Below are 18,082 nucleotides of genomic sequence, written 5' to 3' on the forward strand. Positions count from 1 at the left end.
CTAAAGTTGGTTTAATTCGTAAAAGAAGTCGGTAGGACAACGTTCCCCATCTAAACGTTGTTCAATCGCCTACGAACCGTAGTACGCCTACTAAAATTACGCCTACGCGTTTAAAATAACTAAATGACCGACCGCTTTATCGATTACAAGCATATCCCGTACGACTGAATATAATTTTGCACTACAATAATCCGCGAACAATTTTACCCAAACCGTCTTTCAAATAAATCGAGTGCGAGTAATTTAAAAGATATTAAAATTTATTTAATTTACATCTAATACAAGAGATATAAAAAAAGGTGTGACTGACAGGATCGATAAGTGAAAATCAGTTAACCGGAGAACGCTTTATATATACGCTTGGAAGTTATACCTACAAAAAGGGTCGTAGAAATGAATACCCGGTCTGTTCAGGAACGATAAAAAGTGTTTTGGAAACGGAAACCTAAGCTGTTGTTTAAACCGTTTTGTGATATAATTACAGTCGGTGTCCGTACGGATAAGATCGTTCGATCGATAGCTAAAACTTAAAAAGTAATGGCTGTTGAAAGACTTTTATCGAGTTATCGTTCTCGAAATACGACTAAATTTTACAGCCGCTCGATGCATGTACACGTAAACTAATTAAAAGCTAAACGAAGAATATTTATTTATTTCTATTAATTTATTTATTAACTTAATAGAAAATCTAGAATAACATCAAGAAACTGTCAGATACTAATTTTACGATCCGAAATGTAAACGAATCAAATTTCCAAACGGGTTGGTATCAAGAAAATGAAAATAACGGTAGCGAGTGTGATTGAACGATATACTTAGGGGATTTAATTAGACGGTAAATGAAGGTATTTTTATTTACCGGCAATTTTTCGTTTTACGGTGAATTAAATAATAATAAAACTAAATTATATAAATTTTAATCGCAGTTGACAATTTAAATATTCTGAAATTATTTTTTAACAATATTTAACCTTTTCTCCGTTTCGCGATCTTGAAAACGCCAAATCGACTTCCACCAACAAACGCAAAAGGATCTGCGTAGATAAAATCCGACAAAAAAATAAATTGCGCTCTGACCCTTCACGCTCACCATTAACCCGGGAAAGAAGCTTTAACAATTTATAAATCGAGGAACCGAACTATCCAGTGTTCTTCTAAGAAACAGATCTTATTTATTATCCTGAAAATTAACCGTTACTTAAATTTTCAAAAAACGTTTCACGTTAAAACTATTTCAAATGTTAGATTTTAATACTTTTATCGCCCGTAAATCGTTTATCGAAATTCCTCGCGCGGATAGTAAAAAAAAACTTTCCCCAGAAACTTAAGGAAGGCAACTCGAATGAAGTCGAATATCAGTAGTATCACCGTTGTTTACAGTAAATAATATTTGTTTTAATTTTCATTACCTGCTAAATTTCATTCTCGGCATGCGACAGTATAAAGCCAAATCTTCTAATAAAAAGCTTATAAGAAAATGTCTAAACAAAAGAACGCGTTTAATCTTTAACTTCGTAATCATTTCTAAATATAAAATGCACTCAAAACGATTAAAAGTTAGAAAAATTAAGATTTCAATCTTGTAAGTTGTTACGCGTAGTTAATTTTTTTCTTCAAGTTTATTGTTTACGCGCGATTCCTATAAGATAAATAAAAAAGATAATTCGAGATCAATCGAGATGACACAAGTAAATTTACAACATTAATTCGTGATAACAAGTCATCCGCTTTAGTTTTTTCTACTGAACATTACATTAACTTTAATTACGTATACGGTACGTTATAATTAGCACACGCTACAAAAGATTACGCATACTTCAGTCTTCTATATACGATTACTTCCGTATATTCAAAATGCCATCGGATTATTATAAAAGTATATAATTTTTTTTTTAATTAAATACAAATTAAGTAAATTTTTAAAGATTTCATTTCGGGGAATCATACAGATCTTAACGGCACGTGATTTTGTCATCTACGCGAATTACCACCGCTCGAAAAATGACGATTTAATTTACGACAATTCCTCTCTTTAAGCCATAATCGTCACTCGATAATGGAATTACGCCCAAAACTATATTTATTATTCTATAAAAAGCTATTAGAAGAATCGTTTAAAATGATAATCGGTACACGCGAGGAACAGTCAAATTTAAACCGGACTTTTGTCTGCACGGTTCGCGCACGAACACGTACGGGTTGGTGCGGAGGGAAGTCGGCGAAAAAGATGCGGGAAAGGGATGGACGTTTAAGCCGCCTCGCCCTTTTGTGTCTTTCCGATCGGTAGCATCGCGTAAAAACGAAGAGAGGTCTATTGTCGGCAATACCGCTTCTCACGAATGAGGGCAACAGATCGTCTGAAATTTTTTCTGGGTTGCGTTCGTAGTACGGAGATATGACGCGTCACGCAGCCCACTCTACGACCGGGTAAGAAAATTTAAAGGTAGACGTGAAGCTACATAAAATGAGAACCGCAATCGGCGTTCGGGAAAAGTATAACGGATGACAACATTCGTTAGATCATTTGCTTCGCCGAGGACGATCGGCAGCTCACGCTCGATGAAATCGCTTCGTAAGTTTGTAGCGGTCGTGAAACTGTCCGCTCCTTGTCTCAAAGCGTTTAGGGATTCGCAGTCTGAGCGAGGCAGATTCCAAGAATTTCGGCCTGAAATCAGAAACGTGCTTTACGGGAAATTTGTCAGAGGCTACCGAATCGATTTCGACGAGACGGAAATAATCATTCGCATCAAACGGTAACATATAACGGGACGTGGATCCATCGCTTTACTCTCGAGTCGAAATCGGCAAATATACAACGGCGTAGTAGCTAGGAGTCTTTTTCTGTAAGTCGAAAACACGTCCGTCAGCCGAAAAAGTCATCGGAACCGTCTTTTCTAACTAGAAAGGTGTATCGGTCCTCTATTTTCTCCATGAAATTCGTACTGTGACTGACGCTTACTGCTATCAGCTCTTGGACAAACGGAAAGTCGCCTACAGGAACAAAAGACGTTGTCAGCCGGAGCCTTTAGATCAGCGATGCGATTCTCTTTTACGATAAAGCCAGGCCTCACACAGTGTCAGGGCTCCGGATAAACCGGATGAAAATACCGGGAAACTTTCTTAGAACATCCCCGCACACTCCACATTTATCTTCCTGTAATTTGTTTTTGCTTGGGCCGTTCAAATAGGTAGTATAAGGAGATCGATGCCAAAACTACAACGAAAGAGAAGAGTTCTTGTGGAATATGCTCGTCATACGTCTTCAAACGTTTAATGTAGAAGCGATCTACAATCTCCCTCACACGTTCGAAAAGGGTATATAACTTCAGGGAGACTGCGTGAAAAGGAATAAATATTTTTTTTTTATTCTGTATTAATAAATGTTAAAACAAAAGACCAGTTTATATTTGACCGACCAAACAGAAAAAATATGCACACGAAAATTTTAATATTATTAGGATATATATATATATATATAAAATATGTATAAACAGAAGAGTAATTTTTTCTCTGTTTAGTTACCGGAACCAACGAAAGGTATTACTTCAGGGGATGAAATGTATGAATGTGAATGAAGAGTAGTCTTCTACAATCTCGCGTCGAACGTTCCTGAGAATTGTGGTAAATTGAAATCAAACCGCCAAACGACACCGGTATCCACGAACTAGTGTTCTATTCCGTATAAAATTCACTGCTTTTACAAGGGTTTAAATCTTAGAACTCTCGACTTCAAAACAGCTGATTTGCGATGACGAGTTCACCGCTAGACCAACCCGGTGGGTTAAAATCTTAACTCGGATAGCGATTTTGATGGCTACTAATGATGATCGTTTCATCATCAGTAATACGTATAGATTCATACAGGGCTTAGGGGGATGATATGCCTCTCCTTCGTTTTTAAGGGCAACGGTGCCCAGGTGCTCTCCAACCACGCGTACTTTAACCGATATTTGTTTCGGTTCCGCCTGACAGCTGATGAGCTGTGTGTCTGCGGGGAAGTCCTGTCGAACGAACATATCTGATGTTCGACTGACCAGCTCTTGGGGGGGACCAGAACTAAGGCCACCCTGGAACTTAGAGGTCAAGGGGAAAATTGACCGCTCACAAGCGACGAGTCAATGTGGCGTGAGCCGCATTGTCGGACCGTGTGGGTGTTCCTTGATGCCGTTGCTTTGTTCAACCGGCGTCAGTAGTTTATTTAAGGGAAAGAATCCTCCTATTTCGCTGCTGTGGGAAGCTACCCGAGAGTTATGACTGTCCATCGGCCAATTAAATCTCCAAGCGCTTTAATATTGGCGGACATGTACTTGCTGGCATCCAACGACCTAGGCGTGGCAGCGAATTGCTGTCTTGCGACATAAATTTAATTTATCGAATGTAACATATATTTTAGTAGTTGACGGGGTGCGCCTATCCATTTTAAAACATATGACAAGTGAGCGGTGGGACACGAAGTAGTTCGCTCACGCAATTAATTAGGTTGGCTCTAGGAGCTGGTTAGGACACCGGTCGCTAAACTGATTCGTGACTCAGTAGCTGTTTGCGGCACAGACATTCGGCTTATGCTTTAGGGCGACCGAATGCGGTGGTGGCGGGAGAAATCCCGTGGAAATCGATCATCATCAGTAAACGTTACGAAAAACTTAAAATATAGAAAAATTAACTAAAATAAAAACAAATAAATAATAAACAATCGACAATGACGGTTTATTCTTCGAGAAAAACAATAATTACGCACACATCTTACGGCCGGACATATGTCAACAGCCGGAAAATTACAGTACAATATAACATTCAACGATAATTTTTATTACGCTGTCAATAAATAATTTTAACAAAATAATGCAATAAGAAAGCACTATATACAAATGTCTAAAATGCGTAACACCTCTGACAGGGCGCTCTCATATTAATTATTAATTGATAAATTAACAGTAGTTATGAAACAGGATAAAATAAGAACATTTATTATAAAGATTTATTTAATAACTCATTTCAATATAATGAGTTAACTACAAAGAAAAGATTCTTCAACAAAACTCATATGAACATATCCCGTGTAACAAATTTACATTTTAAAATAAAACTAAAGTTAACTTTCTTTTCCTAAAGTTATAAATTCTATACCTTTTCATCTGTGGATTTACATAAATCTCTATAAAAAGAAATTCTCAATGGATAAATATTATGAAAAAAATGCTTAACTGAAGAGGTTCGCCTTTATAATTTAAAAAAAAAATTGATAAACTCCTGCAAAGAAAAATCCAGCTAGTTGCAGTCACCAGCACCCACGAGATTATTATTGTGCTATAAAATGTGTACTGGAGTATGTTGTCGGAGCTGTTTGTAAATGGTTTGTTTTGTTTATAACAATATATATATATACAGAAAGAGACAGAAACAAAAATCTTTCTCTGTTTCTGATGAAGAAATTTTTTATCCCTAACCGCGTTTCACTGGCGGAAATATAGTACGGTTACATTTATGGTTGGGAACTGAGACCGTTGTATTAACAGATTACTTCTTTAGGTGGAAAAAAAAAAAACATTTACTTGTATTACTGTTCCGGCAACACAGCACTGAAGTCCTTGTCAGGAAACGGTGCTGCATATATAAATATGTATGAATTCAGCATTTATGAGTAATATCTCAGCAGTTTTGACCGAATCATTGTGTCGCTCCGACCTGCAGGTGAAATTACTGCTTTATGCGTATAATAATGTACCGTAAGCTATCGCTTGTCTGGCGTCGTAACATGTCATGATGAGCGATTAAAAATCTTGTTCAGCCTTTGTTTGACGTTTAATAACGATAACGTCATTTATAACGCTTCACAAAATTACCCGTATTCGGTTCTACGAAAGAATGTATTTCAATCTACGTTGTGATACTCTGTACGGTACGACAGTTTTATCTTTCATTATTATTAACGGTTTTATTCGGCGTTATTTTCATTAATTATATAATTTAGCCTGTGTTTTCATGCCGATCGGCTTTTAAAGACGAGCGATTCTGTAGCGAAACGTAAACCGGGAAAACCCTAAAAGTATCTCCGAAAAAAAATAATCGACAACGATCGATATACTCGTAAAACCTAAGAACAAGGTAAAACTGTAGCGAGAGACGCCGCTCGGTAAGCAGATACTACGACAGGCGTTAGGGAAATAATAACTTTTAATATAATAAAGAATCAAAAAAAGACTCAAAACTACATGAAAATGATTGGAAAGTTACACGATTTTATTAAAACCTCTACCAAAAAAAGTTTATTCGTGTTATTTCAATAACGAGCTTCCTGGCTAAAAAAAATTACTAAATGACGTGAATACAGATTTTGAAACGCCGTATTTTTCTAAAAGTACAAAAGTACATTAGATCTTTTTTAAAATCGATGAATTTTTGTTTCGCGTCAACAAAGAAATAATTCTTTATCGATTGAACGCGAACATATTATTTCGCGGCGTAGGGAAATTAAGCGGTTTCGTGAACAGTGTAACACGATTTACTATTTAGTTCACGCTTGAGTTAATGCGGGACATGTAAAGGAAAAGGTACGGGGGGGGGGTGAATACAGAAATAAGGAGAACATAAGGCTTTTCCAGCCGGGATCTTCATCCCGGCTGGAAAAGGTAAACGATTAATAGTAACGAAAGTTGGAAATGAAAGCGGATTTTTGAACGGTGGTTTATCTTACCTTCCCGAGAATATCGCGATGAACTGAACGGTGACTAATTTATGGAGCGGTTTAAAAAAATTGTCGAAATTGTTGCCGAAGGATCTTCATAGTAATGGATAATGCGCAGCAGCACCGTTGTCTGAAAAGTGAATAAATTTCAAACGCTTCCACCCGAAAATCTGAATGATTGTCGGGTGGAAGCGCATACCTTCGTATACCGAAGGTATGCGTAATTGTTAATTCGGTAAATTGCGTATACCGAAGGTATGTCGAAAGTAAAAGTTTTAAAATAGTAAAATCGGTTAAAAAACATATTCATCAAGTAGATAAAATCACGGTTTCAATCATGGTTTCAGGAAAAGTATAGGGACAAGGGAAGCAATTTTAGGCCTCAGATTAATAGTAGAAGGAAGATTAAAGAAAAACAAACCAACATACTTGGCGTTTATAGACCTAGAAAAGGCATTCGATAACGTAGACTGGAATAAAATGTTCAGCATTTTAAAAAAATTAGGGTTCAAATACAGAGATAGAAGAACAATTGCTAACATGTACAGGAACCAAACAGCAACAATAACAATTGAAGAACATAAGAAAGAAGCCCTAATAAGAAAGGGAGTCCGACAAGGATGTTCCCTATCTCCGTTACTTTTTAATCTTTACATGGAACTAGCAGTTAATGATGTTAAAGAACAATTTAGATTCGGAGTAACAGTACAAGGTGAAAAGATAAAGATGCTACGATTTGCTGATGATATAGTAATTCTAGCCGAGAGTAAAAAGGTTTTAGAAGAAACAATGAACGGCATACATGAAGTCCTACCCAAGAACTAACGCGTGAAAATAAACAAGAACAAAACAAAAGTAATGAAATGTAGTAGAAATAACAAAGATGGACCACTGAATGTGAAAAAAGGAGGAGAAGAAGAATTATGGAGGTAGAGGAATTTTGTTATTTGGGAAGTAGAATTACTTCCCAAAAAAATCGATATACTCGTCGAAGCATACTAATCGATAGTAAGATAGTAAGTATACTAATCGATATACTGGACGAAGCAGGAGCGATATAAAATGCCGAATAGCACAAGCTAAACGAGCCTTCAGTAAGAAATATAATTTGTTTACATCAAAAATGAATTTAAACGTCAGGAAAAGATTTTTGAAAGTCTATGTTTGGAGTGTCGCTTTATATGGAAGTGAAACTTGGACGATCGGAGTATCTGAGAAGAAAAGATTAGAAGCTTTTGAAATGCGGTGCTATAGGAGAATGTTAAAAATCAGATGGGTGGATAAAGTGACAAATGAAGAGGTATTGCGGCAAATAGGTGAAGAAAGAAGCATTTGGAAAAATATAGTTAAAAGAAGAGACAGACTTATAGGCCACATACTAAGGCATCCTGGAATAGTCGCTTTAATTTTGGAAGGACAGGTAGAAGGGAAAAATTGTGTAGGCAGGCCACGTTTGGAATATGTAAAACAAATTGTTAGGGATGTAGGATGTAGAGAGTATACTGAAATGAAACGACTAGCACTAGATAGGGAATCTTGGAGAGCTGCATCAAACCAGTCAAATGACTGAAGACAAAAAAAAAGAAGATAAAATCAAAAAAAGAATGTGTCGTATTGCGTCTTCCTCCATACCGTTGCAATTTTATCCCGATAGAATTGATACGGGAACAAGCCAAAGACTACATCGGGAGTAATAACACAACATTAATTTAAGCGGGTAATCAAACGAGAAAAAAAGCACGGGAAGCGAGCAAACAGTTTGCGTGAAAGTATCATTGACTTAAAATAGCGATAAATTTGGAAAACGAGTCTAAATTAAATTAAATCATCATACGTTATGCTTTCGCGAAACAAATTATAGAGCTATCCCGCAAGCAAGAAAGTATGATAATTAATCAAAAAATGGGGTAAAAGTTTTTTTCATTCCTCGACGTTTCATGACCCAGGGACACCGAAAAACAAAAATAAAACACAGAGAGCAATGTTCGTACATGTGTCGTCGTGTTTGAAGCTAAATAACGTTTGACTGAATAAACCGATTCGGATGAAATTTTGTACGCAGATTCGTGTATATATGGAACTTTCTGAAAAATATCGGAATCAATATCTCGTGAGAGATCATTATTTTTATTATTTTATTATTTATTTTAAAAATAATAAAATATCCTTATTATTATTACGGAGACAAAAATTAACCTTTTAACTCGAGTCGATTTTTTCTTTGTCCGAGCATCAAGGAAGAACCGCCGAAGCTATTTTAAACGACTCCTAAAATTCTGAACAGCGGCTAAAATTTTAAATCAGAGCTCATTTCTTTTTGAAAGGAACATTTTTTGGCGATCTACCGGTTATAACCCGTTATTTTAACAAAAAATTTAATACAAAATTTCTTCAAAGAATCTTCGTAATTATTATTTAGGTAATCATTTTTAGGAATTCTGATCGAAGTTTTCGCATTAGGGTTACAAGTAAGAAGCGATACCGAATGTAGTTTACTTTTAAATCGCTTGAGGTGACGGAAAAAATAAACAAAATGATACGCTCATTTTCTAATAATCTTACAATAATTATCAATATTAATTAATAATAAATTCATCCTACCTTAAAAAATGCGATAGGAAGAATTACAAGAAAGATATTCATCGTACCTGAAAAAAAAACAAACTAATAAAATTTGTAAACATGAATTAAACAAAAAAAAAACTAACAATCGATTCAGAATCGTAATACCATTAAAAATATAATTTTTAACCAAAGATGTCAAACTCGATTGCGGCAAAGGTTTCAATTTAAGCGGTAAAATTGAAACGAATAAATAAATAAAGTTAATAAACACACCTATTGGTTTAACATCCGAATGCCGAATTTAATACTTTTTCTATTGTTGATAAATACTCTTATAAGTAATATAGACTCTATTTTGTCACGATTCCTTTTCAAGCCGGCGACTACGTTCACGTGATATCTGACGATGAGCTATTCGAAATCGGCTGAAAGTTCAGCGTCAGTTTATTTCTCAAAAACTTCTTACCCTCGTCGGCGATAAGTTTATTTTACGTAATAAAACAGTTTATTTTTTTTCGTAATTTCTCATTCGACCGATTTGTAATTATGCATAAAATAGGATGGATTAAAAAAAAATTACCCGTGAGCACTTTCGTAGCGGTCACTACATACATAATCATCGTACCGTTTTCAAAAGTATATAAAAATTAAAAACGTGAATAAAAAATTCATTAAAAAGGTCAGTTTTAATCGGTATTTGACCCAGTAAATGTTATTTTCTGCGATTATAAATTTATTTTTAAGATTTTTATTATAAATTTATCCTTCCGATTCGTGACGATCGCCGAGAGAAAAATAAGAAAAACGATATTTCTTAACGTTAACATAATGGATGTAGATTAATTTTTGAAGCTTAACGTGAAAATTAGCGTCAAATTTCTTACGTCATTGTTGCTTACAGAATTAATTTTCAAAAAAGCGGAAATTTCTAATATTAACGGCAATTTATGTATATAAAATACGATTAACCTATAATCTACAATTACTATTGGAGTTAAATTTATTTGTACGACATCACAAAAGAAACATGAAAAGCCGTGGGTGAGGTTAACTGTTAAATTACTAGTTAGCAAGATAATTTACATATTAAAAACATTAAATACAACAGCAAAGGGTGGCAGTAACCAGAAAAAGCGGTAATAATAACGAAGTTAAAAATAATAATAATAATAGTAACAATAATAAAATTCTGCATAATATTTTATTATTTTGCGTCCATTTTTTACTCGAACGAAAACAGCTAACACTTTTGTAAAAGCAGCATCGATAAAAGTTTTATTATAAATAATTTTAAATATTAATACGTGTAGAGTAAAAATAAAACTGTAGCGGCTACAACTAGACTGAAATTTATTGTTTATCTTTTAATAAAATAACTGAATTTGTTAAAAAGTTCACGCATTTCCGTGTATTTTCAAATTTGATGAAAGGTGTTCAGGCGCACCAGTGGCCATATCGAACACCGCCTGTAAATTAAAATTAATTATAGTAAATATTAGTCCCGTTTCAATCACTTTAATTTCAATATAGTACGTTAAATGTTGTAAAGACCGGTTCACAGTTTCATTTTGTACGCCCGATAAAAATTAACGTGACACCTGAAATGTTTCAACCCGTATTCTACCGACATAATCGGAAAATAAATTAGTAATTTCTCTTTTTAATAAACGAATCAAAAAATATAATTTAATGTACATCTTGTAAAAAAATATAAGTGTACAGTATATATATATATGCAAAATAACATAAGATTATACATTCAAACTAATAAATACTAATAAAAGAAACTTTACAACTCGTAAATAAAATCTCAGTCTCTCTCGTCGTTTCAAAATAAAACATATACGCAGATGATGCCTCTAATGGAAAGAACATGTCTCTTCAAAATCGTAAAGAAAACAAAATTCTGTATAAAGTTTTACTCTTTTTCAGATCTAACACTTTCAGTAAGAGCAAAGTTCTTGAATTTTATAGGTCATATAAGCGTACAGACACGTATGACTTTTTACATAAATACACAAAGGAAATGGAATAACAAAATCTCTTCATTTATTAATATAATTCCTGTACTGTATTTTATTGTAATACTAATTATTTTAGAGTATTCCGACGGATATATATGTAAATTTCTATTTTTAGGAAACGGAGTGCTTCAAAAAGAAATTAAATAAAAGTATTAACTAAAAAAAATTGCGTTTTTTATTTGCTGAATGTACCCCGCTAGAGACATCAATTATAATATTAGTTAATATAATGTTTATCAAAAAGAAAGGAAAAGAAAAAAAAATACTGCAACAATTGACGTAATATGACTAAGAAAGTTTTACAAAATAAAAACACTTCAATATCATTTTTTGTGGATAAATAACTTAATGCACAGATAAAAAAAAACCGTAATTATGACGTTTAAAAAATAGCACTTAACATAATTGCTGAAAAAATACCAATTTTTTTTTTAATTATAAAAAACACTACAATTAGAGTAGTATGAAATGTTTAGGTTCTGCATCAGTTGCCGCAGTTCGTAATTTAATGTATAAAAAAAAATCATTTGCTATCACATCCAAGGGAGACCGTATTTTTAAACCCCCTCTTTCACCACATATTTTCAGTATCCACTACTCCATATATTTTCAGTATTTTTCAGTAAATCCACTCTTCTACTATGTAAATTCCTCATTAAACACATATTCGTCATCGAAAATATACGTTTAGGTTCTGCATCACAGATCGTAGTTTGTTACGTATGTATTTTATTGTGACATACTTATAGCCTGTTGATGACGTCATCATCATTAGTCGGGGATTCTTCAGCCGCAATCTTTAACAACATTTTCGGGGTTAATGATTCTTTAATGCGTCAAAATAAGGTGGTGGGAATTCCCACCCCTAAAATATTTCATATAAAGCAACAAAATACAGTAAATTTATCGACGGAACAGTTTATTTTGCAAGCGTATGATAAAATTAACGAATCTTTCGAAAGGTTTATTCAAACGGGTAGTGGCTAGGTGATGAATAAAATATTGAGAATGGATCTTTCGGTATCCGAATTCGTTCCGCTTTCTGGTGGAAACAGTTCATATTTGCAGTTACCGGATATTTTAAGTAAGAAAAAAGCTGTAATTAATGTAAAAAAACGAAGACCAAAAATGTTTCTTACGGTGGAATTTAGCCCACCTATTCGATGATAGTGGAGGGAATTACCGAGTTTCAGTCTTTAAAAAGATCTCAACCGAATCTGTAAGTTATCGGAATAGATTTTTATACGCTTTTAAAGTTTCGAAGTCCTTTTTGAATCGCTCGGCATAATTAAAAGTTCAATAAATTGGCAATAAAAATGAAATCCGTTTAAGCCTGTTACGGAACGTTGAATAGACCATCTAAATAATTAAAACTGTAATCGATCGACATTATAACGATTCCTGGGAGTGCTCTTTTTTGTTTTCGGTAAAAGTCATTCGATACCTATTCGTGAAATTCAGTTCGGCATTTCTGGAATTACATAAATATATGAAATATATATTGGAGTTAAAAATAAATATACCGCGTCATACGTCACCCGTCGGATAAAATATTCAATTTTTTATATTTTATTAAAAAAATACCTACCTAATTAGTAGTAAATGAAACGTTTAGGATTTAAGTTACAGATTCGGTTGAGATCTCATTTCATAGAAAAACACATCAAGTCTGTCATCCGCTATTCACTTCGGTTCGATATGGCTTCCGTTTGTAATGCGACATACATCCGATCTGAAGTCCATTTCATTTCAGCCGGGATGTCGGGCGTTACGACTGCAGTGCGACGTTAATTCGAAGACTTAGCTCAACAAGATCGACAGGCAAAAGCGATAAATAAACCCCGTCTTTAATGAAGCCCCGGAAGAAAATATTGGCGGAGTCGAATCTGGGGAGCGAGGTGGTCTAGCGATCGGATCTTCACGACCGATTCACCGACCTGGAAATCGAGTGTCAAGAAAATCTCGGACTTCTAAGCGGTAGTAATGGCGTCCATCTTGCTTATCACCGTCTAACTGAGGAATTAGAAAATTTTGAAGCGCGTCGAGATAAACGATACAGTTTACGGTTACCTCTTAGAAGAAGAACGGACCGAACAGTCTTCGTTTGGTAAGGGAATAAAAGCCCTCTCGAAGAAGGTTTGGCGCCGAGAGTAAATTATATGCCTACCACGAGGCTCCCTACCGTACTCTCTACGTTGAAAATTACGTTGAACTGCAGATCTGAAACCAAAACGCACAGCAAGCGCGTTTCGCACCAATAAATATATCCGTCCTTCAACAACACTGGTGACAGCGCTGGTATCCGAATTCGATACTAATGAACTTTGCGAGTCAAAACTTGATGTATTTTGCTATGAAATGACACATCAAACGAATTTGTAGGTTATTTAAATAAATTTTATACGTTTTTAAAATTGAGAAGTCCGTTTTGAATCGCCAGGTATTTACGTAGTCTTTGAATTAAACCTCTCACGTCCTTGGATTATCACAAATATATACGCGGTATTTTCACTACTTCTATTTGACGCATAACCCCTAAAATAACGGATCGTACTTAACGATTACGAGAGAACAGATTAGCGGAAGGTAATTGCATTTGCCTTTCGTAAAAAAATCGAGTATTACTTGATATCTATTAAAAAGGATAACGAGTGAAAGAGTAAAAACCGGATTTCAAAATAATATAAAAAATTAAATAACATAAAATGTCATACATAAAAAAAGATAGTTATACATTTTTTTTTAAACGAGAAATTATCACATAACGTAAAACACTTCCACTTGGAATTACGTTATAAAATACTTAATAGTTTATCAAAAAAAAGGTAGTTAACGGGATCTGAATTATAAACTGTCCAGATGAAAGGCAGACACTACTACCGAAATGAAAGATATATACTTTTTTAACGATTTAAAAAAAAAAGATATTTTCGTACAAAAAAAATCATCTTGTTCTCCCGTACTAAAGTTTCTCTGTTTCTGTACACTTTATGAGGTAAACCGTCACCGTTAATGCTACTTGAAACGAACTAATATTACATTTAAAGTAATTTTTCTCCACATTACAAGGATCATCTATAATTAGAGATAAATGACGACGGGGAATAAGCAGCTATTTAACAGAATTCACTGAAATTATCTGACGTTCAAATCGACACCACCGATAGAAAAACTATCGGCTGTTCGAAAAAAGTTTAATTATTCGTTTATTCAATTAATTCGTTTATTTCTGCGGTTAGATTTTTATTTTCTGAAAGAGTAAAACGCCCGAAATTCATTCGCGGGTAATTTAAAAGTTCGGTAAAAAGCGTATTAATCGTGCAAATATTTATAAGAGGATCAAACCGTTTAAATCGAGAAGAGAAAGCGTCACGAATTTTCATCGTTGTTGAAGACCGACGGAACTTTCGATCGACGCTTTTTCAAAATCATATTAGTAAATCTTATTCGCGAGAACAGACGCGTAAAAATTTGGGATATAAGGGAAATCTGTAGTTCGAATACCGCCACTCTCCGCTCGATTATCAACGATAAGCTGAATTACCGCAAAACGTGTTCGAAGTGGTTTCTGAGCGGTCAACTTAAAACCGCTGACAACCGAAATCGCATTTTTGCTAAACTTAACCGACGTTTTTTAACCGAAACTAATTCTTTGTTAGATCGCATAATACGAATAACTTCCGATCAAACTCGGATTCATCAGTTTGAGCCGGAATACAAACATCAAAGTACGGAATGGAAACATCCGAATTTAACCGCCAAGGACAAATTCAAAATGTACGAGACAGCCGGTGTTTTGGTGTCATAAACGCCAAATATATTGCGATTATTTGGAAGAACTTACAATCAACAGCGATTATTGTGACACGCTCAATAAAGAGGAAATGTCCTGGTTCTATCTCAAAAAAAGAAATTCTTCTGTTTGATAATGCCCGATCTCATTTTGCTCGAAAGACACGGGAAGCTATTCCAAAATCGGGTAGGGAAGTGATCCCGCATCCATCTTACAATGCCGATCACGGAAAATCAAGATTTTTTTCGTTGATACTGTCTACCGGTAAAGAAAACTCGCAGAAAATGAAATCCCTAACCGGTAGTCACCATAATGTTGAAAAATAGCGTTAAATTTCACGTTACGGATTAAATAATAATTTTTAATTATTGAACGACCTTCAAAAAGAATATTTCCACATTCTACGTAACTTACACGGTAATTAAAAATTATCTCCTATTCTTCACGACCGGTATTAAATATTTGACCCGGATTTCGTATATTTATTGTTTTTATAGACTTATATTTCGAACCTTTAGTTTTTGTTATAAACGGGTTTTGTTTTCAACGGAAATCTTTTACTTTTTTTCATAATTTTTATAAGGAAATTATTATAAACAAGAAAATCAGAGCGCAAAAACGGCAATAATCATAATCATAAAATTCTTCAACTTTTTTTACGAGCAACTTGAAAAAACCGTCAAAATTTGAAAAGAATTTCTTGTTTATTACCTTTGTGTTTTTACCTTTTTTTTAAGTTTTATTTTATTTCTTTTTATAAAAGAATTTATTATTTATTTCAGCTAATGCTGCACCATTAAGTTGTTTTTTTAAGCTCTTGGTATAATTATATATTTATTTCGTTGAAAGAGAAATAGTCGAGAGTAGATTTTATTATATGAAACGACCGCATCCTGGTTATTTTATTACAAATAATATTTTACGTTTTATAAGACATGCGTTTTTATAACAGATCGTTCAGAAGTAACCTATAGCCTACCCCGGGCTCTGTGGCGCGAGTAGTGGCGTTTCGGCCACCACGTTTCTCCATCCCGGGTTCGAATCCCGGTCAGGCGCCTATTTTCACGCGCTACAAAATTGCCGTTTCATTCCTCTAAAGCAACACCTAATGAAATCTATAGCCTACAGTGCGATACGTATTTACGGATCGGCTGTCGGTTTTACAGTTTACAAATTAATAGCAAATGAGGGCCTGTTAATTAATCGAGCAGAGATCCGAGAAAAATGTGGCGCCGTAGGTCGATTAGGAATTAATATTGTCAACGATCCAGCAATGTTTTCAGAGAGCGAGACTGATAGCGATATCACGGATTCGCAATCGACTACTCTGCCGTAGTAGACGGTACCGAAGCTGTGTAAAACGAAAAGTGTCACGTACTTCTTTTTCTAATAACTTATTATTATCTAATCGATATGTATATCTTTCGACGGAGGACGCTAAGGACGAAATAAGTCAGAAGAGGGCTGTTAAGCCTCCGACCGTTATTCTCTACGCCATTAGTGACGTACTAATTTTTTTTATTTTTTATTTATTCTTCATCTATGTGCGTTTGGTAAATATTGATTTTAACGTAGTTTTCTATAACCGAATTCTTTTAAGAACCAACGTTGTAATACCGCTTACATATTTTCCATATTACATATTTTAATTAAATCGATCGTTTATCTTTTATATTTCGGTTTAAAAAAAAGTAGATACCGATTGTGTCCCTTTTCTGAAATACAAACAACACTTAATCTTTCAATTAAAGGTTTTACGGTCTGGAATCAATTTTTTCACCCCTATAAATTTTTCTTTAGCAGTCTAGCGTCATACTAAAAGTCATCCTGCAGTAAAATATAACCGGTCTGAAACTAAAAAATAATTAACACACATAAACGTTTTTATTCACAGTCTGAAGTTACCGAATTATTCTTACGTAATGCGATATTTAATTAACGTAGACTATCTCAGATTTAAAATATAAATAATTAATTACTATTATTATCGTATATGTTTGTTTTTTTACTTCTACGGTCATTAGTTCGATGGAAATTTGTAGCGTATGGGAAATGCCAGCCCGAAATTACTACAATGCTATAAAATAAACAAATTAATAATAATGATAATAGTAATAAAAGTTACCGTCCATTTAATAATAATGAAATCCGATGTTATATATATCTAACTCGATGCGTTGGTGAGCGAGCAAGTACGCTATATTAACAGGGCTAGGCTAGGGTCAACCGATAATTTATAATTTGTTTCTTAACCGAAAGATAAATTGTTAAAATACTTCTCTACAGAAGTTTAAAAAAAAATTAAAACGAAATGACAGTTTAACAAGAGAATTTCAAAAAGAAAATTCAACATAAAAGTAAAATATGAAGAAACATGTAAAAGTAAGTTAAGCTGGTTATAAATTACAAAAGTAACAATAATAAATGAAGCACAGTCTAATATGAATATACATAAAATCGACTACCTTGGAAATATTATTATAAAAAAAATATACATGGTAAAATATTCTATCGGTATATCCTAACGTCTCGAAAATAAAATGGAGAGTTAAGAAGAAAGAGAAAGGAAAAAGACGAAATTAAATTATATTTTAATAGTAATAAACTTATACAAAATGTCAGAATAATATTTTAATAAATTTTATAACTTAATGGAAATATTAAAAAACGTAAATATATTACATAATTCACTCTATGACCTTGAACTGACTTCCAACACCTTATGGATTTCTATTTAAAAAGGTTCATTGGCAACGGCCAAACGCATCACCGCTTAAAAAAAATAAGAAATTCAGCAAACATTTTTCGTTGTAACTACTGAAGCACATGTTGATATCTCTCACATTACGACACACACACACACACACACACACACACACACACACACACACACACACACACACACACACACACACACACACACACACACACACACACACACACACACACACACACACACACACACACACACACAGAGAGAGAGAGAGAGAGAGAGAGAGAGAGAGAGAGAGAGAG

At 34.1% G+C, this 18,082-nt stretch overlaps 1 protein-coding gene across 2 annotated transcripts in view; it reads right to left on the reverse strand.

The window, feature by feature from the left end:
- The window catches only part of sfl (N-deacetylase and N-sulfotransferase sfl), a 722,911-nt gene that overhangs the window by 526,461 nt on the left and 178,368 nt on the right, over positions 1-18,082 (reverse strand). The window contains exon 4 of one of the 2 annotated variants that reach the window (XM_075377447.1): positions 9,287-9,333. The exons of the other annotated variant lie outside the window; for it this stretch is intronic. The gene's annotated coding sequence lies outside the window, so the exon portion shown is untranslated. The remainder of the gene's footprint in view (positions 1-9,286; positions 9,334-18,082) is intronic. 2 annotated transcript variants of the gene reach the window in all.

The sequence above is a fragment of the Lycorma delicatula genome, chromosome 10 (genome assembly GCF_047948215.1).
Source record: "Lycorma delicatula isolate Av1 chromosome 10, ASM4794821v1, whole genome shotgun sequence".
Classification (NCBI taxonomy): Eukaryota; Metazoa; Arthropoda; class Insecta; order Hemiptera; family Fulgoridae; genus Lycorma; species Lycorma delicatula.